Source organism: Cuculus canorus, chromosome 13 (assembly GCF_017976375.1).
Source record: "Cuculus canorus isolate bCucCan1 chromosome 13, bCucCan1.pri, whole genome shotgun sequence".
Taxonomy (NCBI): Eukaryota; Metazoa; Chordata; class Aves; order Cuculiformes; family Cuculidae; genus Cuculus; species Cuculus canorus.
The window spans coordinates 7,838,661-7,844,276 of NC_071413.1; positions in this window are offsets into that span (position 1 = coordinate 7,838,661).

Genomic DNA, 5,616 nt, shown 5'->3' on the forward strand with positions numbered 1-5,616 from the left:
CTTCCAACTTCGTTTGGTGGTCCTACTTCTTAACCACCTGCCTGGTCTTGCTTACTTTCCACATAGAGTGACTTGGATTTTCTCATAACGCTTTATGAAAGGTCCAGCTATAGCGAGTGACCAACATATGTCTCAATTCCTACAGGCACAGTAGAGACCAGCCATGTGTCTGAGAAAACCATTAGGCTTATAGACTTTAAGAATGAATAACTCCTGATATGCTTGCAATAAGCCAAGGGGATTGATCTTTAATGGTTTTCCAGATATGTTGAGAGTTATTTGACAATTTGAAAGTCCAGAGGCTGCAGCTGAAGTGGCCAAGAACAGATTTGATTGTCAGCCTTGAAGAGGTCCACTGAGGATATAGATAATTTGTGAGAACAATATGTTACAAATGGGCTATGTGGAGAGAAATAAAGCAATAGAAAGATGTACCAAAGGGAGTGTCATCAGCAGGACTTCTGTGAGCTTGAACCAAAGTACTTTTTTAATTTTTGAGACTCTTCCTGTTAACCTAATGAATATTAAACCAGATGTCATCTCTCTTTCATGATGATCTAACAACATTTTTATGAACATTAACTTATCACCAATGTCTTTCTCTTTCTGCATCTTTCACAAGAACAGCCGAGGTGAGGCAGAATTTCTCTTGGGCTTTCTCTTCTCCTAGTTTTGCAAAATGGGGAAAAATTATTCTGTTTCGTTAAAATTTGTCACATGTTGCTATGTGCTAAAACAGCACCCAGAACAAAGGGATCCTGATTAAGCCCAGAAATCTAACAAACAGTAAACACAATTATTAGTATTAGTGACAATACACCCCTTCACACATGGAAGGCCTTACTAAGAGAGGAGGATGACCTAGTAGTATTGTAGAACACAGATTACCAATTCTGATTGCTCTGGTGTTTTGCTAGGGAGAAGATCCCCAAACAGTAGTAAAATGATACATCTGTCTGATCTCATCATCTTGGTATGCCTCCAGATATCAAACCTGTATTTAAATTACAGGTTTGTCCCGAGAATAAAATAGAAGTCATCTATTACAGGGAATCTGATGAAAATCTTTTCACACAAAAAAACCCATAAAAAGGCTACAATTAGCCTTCCAAACTCTCAAAATGATAGGGGCATCATACTTTACTAGAGTAATTGCCAATCGCAGGATTAATGAGTTTGGAATTTGCTGTTATTTTCTTAACCTGGATGCTTATACGTGTCAATGGACATAGGATTTTTCTTGGCAGGTGGACCTGTAATTTAACATTACAGTTTCTTTTTCTTATTATAAAAAGATGCTTTATACCAGGATGAAATTATTTTTTATACTGAATGTGTCAAAATATTTGGAGGTTGCCCAGATCATGAGTTAACCAAGCACCATACAGCACGAGTTTTAATGTTAATTGCATTAATTTCTTTATAAATTACACAGCAGTTGTATTCCAAGGAGCATGTCAGCATGAATATCGTGTTTTAATGATGGAGTAGTCAAGCTGTACAGAGATATTCAAAAGCTGTGCTTTTGAAGAGGATCAGGCTTGGGCTGCAAATGATTCCCATCCCGTGTTCTGCGTGAGCCACTGAAATGAAATGAAAAGCTTCTGCTGACTTTAGGGGCCTTTGAATCCACATACTTTCTCAAAATAACTCAAAATCCCACTTTCCCAGAAATCCATGGTAAAACTCCCACCGCCTTCATTCTGGCTATTGTTTTAGACTCTGTTTTTGAGGCTTTTTCAGCTCGCATGCAAATACAAGTTCAAGCCTGAATGCGAAGTTTATGCAGCCGTCAACATCTCACAGCACGTGCTGTTCTGTTTAAAGATTTCAGTGTTATATTACATTGTAGTCTTTTGTTATTTTTATAAATGCAGCTATTTCTCTCAGCAATTTTTTAATGTCGGATGGGTATTTGCATTGTTATGTTTGGAATCGGCATTTAGTCTGTCTTAATATATGTTACATGACAAAAACAGAGTTTAAATATTGATCAGTTTTGACATTGTCATTGTGGCAACATATTTTAGAGATACCTAGAAGTAGTCTATGAAAATAAGCATTTCAGAGGAAGCATAATTCTCTTTTGATGAAGTGCTTATTTTAAAGCAAAGACGTTATCTGTGTTACAACCTTGTATTCTTTGCAGTTTTGCATAATTTCTAGCAATCTCTGTGTCTGAATTCTTCCCCATTACGTATTCTGCTGCTTAATTTATGAAGTGTGAGGAATAAAGCTGGTTAAAAATAAATTTACTTTGGTGATACTTAATCTTTTTCCACAATATGTGCCATAATTAACATATTAATCTGTAACAAATGCTAGAAGTTTCTTCCTAATCGCTTTGCCATTCGTGTCATTTGACATTTCAGTTATATTTCACTGGCTTGCCCTATGAGCATAAAGAGATAAAAAAATTCAATGACATTCGACATATTCATACTAAGAATCTGATTTTCATATAAGATTAATTTCATTTTTGTGAAAGACTCTGTAGTTGGGAAGAACGTGACTTACATGAACAAAAATACCATTTGCTAAATGCCAAGAGAAGGAAACAAAATAAGAACTTGGAAATGATTATGTAACGTTTTAGATATACCGTGAGCTATCTCTGTAGAACTTAAGAGAAAGACATTACAGAGGCACATTAAGTTGCATGTTCATGAGGAATAGAAAGCTTGTAAATCACAAAACCTGCTGCACTCTGGAAATGAATGTATAAGTATGGTGGCATCGTAGCATGCTGTGGGTCACTTCCTCTCTGGGCGCAACATCTCTACTTAATTTAACTTTGGGAAAAACTCAGAGGACTTTAAATTTGATTGAGTGGTTTGTTTTGTTACAATGACAGCAATGTCTGGGATTTCAGTTTTCCCTTTGAGCACTGGGAATTAATTATGGCAGTATTGAGCTTGATTTGCAAGAGTTACAGAAGCAAGGTGATTGCAAAACTGCCTCATTTAGTTTTATCAGTGTTGACTCATATCGGTTCTTCTCTCCAATAGCTGAGAGTGTTTTGGTGACAAGTTATTATAGTTATTTTATTGTTTGTATTGGAGTAGTAACTTGATGTGCTAGTTGTGGACAGTGTTCTATAGCGATAAAGCAGTGTAAGATAATGAGCTGGGCCCTGCCTCAAGTACTTAATAATCTGCTGTAAATTAACAGTAGGAAACCTTCTGATAGAGTACTGGGGTGGTACTTATGGCATGGCAGTCAACATGGTATAGCTAATTAATCAAATCTATTCATTTCGAATCAATTCCCTCAAAGCCTCTCTAATAGATATTCCAATTATCACATAAGGGAAAACTTTTTATTGTGGAATTACAGGAGGAACATTTCATTAAACAGGAGCAGTCGAGGGCTAAAGTGCCAAATTCCCAACTATAGCTCCTGCAGGAAAGAAAGTCCAAAACTCCAGATTCTCAGAATAACTGTTCACCTGTGATTGCTTCTTGGCAGCCATCAATTACATTTTCATCCATAAATGATCCATAAGTAAAAACTGTGATACTGTACGATGCGTGTGTAGGAAGAGATCATGGTTCCAGATCCTGTCAGAGCATTGACTCGAGAAGTGAAAATTACAGACCAATATGTTTTTTTCTACTTATGGCCTCCTCTGTAATCCTTCCCTGAATTTATTCTGCCTACACAACTTCTTTTCACATTGTATTTGTGCGTTTGAATTTTTCTTCTAAAATGAAACCTTTTGCATTTATCTTTTTTTTTAAAAATTGATAATAGTGCTTTGGAGTATTTTTCTATTTTATTTCCTCACTAGTAATCCTTTTTTCCCAAGTGCTTAGTAGCTACCTGTCTAACTTTGTATTATTTCAACAGTTTATCCCCAGATAAGCCTTCTATGGCTCACTTAGCATATGACTGATCTTGGAGCAGATTTATTCACCTAATATCTGCCCTCCTTTCAGTAACTAAAAGCTGAATGGGAAAATGGACATGGGCTGTCCACGGTCCACCAGAAGAGTTGGGTGGTCCCCTGAAGTACTCTTCCCTGAAGAGTGCTACTTGTAGGGACCTGGTGAAGGTCAGCGTGCTGGAAGGGGCGCCTGGATGCCAGGCAGTGGCATGTCCGTGTGCGCTTCAGTCAGTATTTGAAACCCTTCAACAGCAGCTTCAATAATCTATGCTGCTATTTAGGAATTATTGATCGGAAGCCTCACTAAATTTAAGATGTATGACATCTACTACTTTACCCGTTAGGCAAGTTACCTTGCCAGAGACAGAAACCAGACAAGTTTGACACGATAGATTCTTGATAAATGTCATCTGTTTCCAGTCACTTATATACTCCCCAGGCACTGATAAATTAGTCCTCTAATAAATTGATCTCATATTTTTCTGGGTGCAGAAGTTAAAGTACCTTGTCTTGAGTTGTCTGCATCTTCCTTTTCACTTCTTTGTGAAGTTAAGTATGATATTTGCTCTTCTTTACTCTTCTGGGGCATCCCCTCTTTGAAATTAAGTCTCCTTACAGGAACTTAGTTAATCATCCCATTTTGGCTTAGAGTTACAACTATGGCATGACTGGCATTTGATTCAGCACTTCTCCAATACTAACATTTGACAGCATACGGAAGAAACTGCTTGCTGTCTTTTCCTAGTTAGTATTCAAGGAATGATTGGAGCAGAATAGACACCGTGTCCAGGCTTAGTGGGATTATAATTAAAAGAGAACAAAGAAGCTGAGAATAAAGGTGAAAAATAAAATGGATGATTGAGAAAGAAAAATGGACCTAAAGTGTCAAAGAGTAATAAGAAGTGGATCTCTTGATTTAAATCACGTATGATTCTAGGTCATTTTTAGCTTGAAGTCTTACTCTTTCTTCTACTTTTTTGTCTTAAACAGAAAAAAAGGAAGTTTTTCTGCATGAAGATGCTGAAAAATACTAATATTGAAACTTCCTTCTGCTAGTACATCAAGGTATGTTGCGTATGCCTGTATATAAGTGTATTTTATACATAAATATATACGTGTGTGTGCAGCCTCACTAAAACTGATAGTTGCTAATGATAACTGCTTATGACAGGTGCTGAGCCTCCAATCTACGTAGAACTAGATTTACCTTGGGATACTAGCTGTAGGTCATGGCAGAGACTGCATACGAGACCCCAGTGTTTCTGAATTGTGGTTTAGTCACTGAAAGAAAAATTTGTTATAGCTTAGCGCTGGACAGCTGGTACAACCCTTCTTTGGCAGTAAGTTGTTACAAATCTTCTCTAATTTTCTGGCTGGAAGATGGCTGGCAAAGTACTCTGCATCAGACCGGGGACCAGAAAAAGTTAAGTCCTTATCTCTTATGTAATATAACACACTGTGATAAGTAATTTGGCTCTCTGTAATTTAGAGGAAGAAAATTATTCTGTAACATATTGTATTTGTAACTCAAACATATTGTAGTCAATTCACCACTGAAATTCTGCTTTGTTATAACACTAAGAACACTAAACTGCTGATTTGGATGGGTTTTTTTTATTTTTTGGCTTTTTTTTTTTGTTTTGTTTAATGACCCATTTTCCAGACAAGTAGAAGTAAATATCTGCTTTCTGTTTTCCAGACTGTTTCATGTAGGTACTGTAGACAGACTC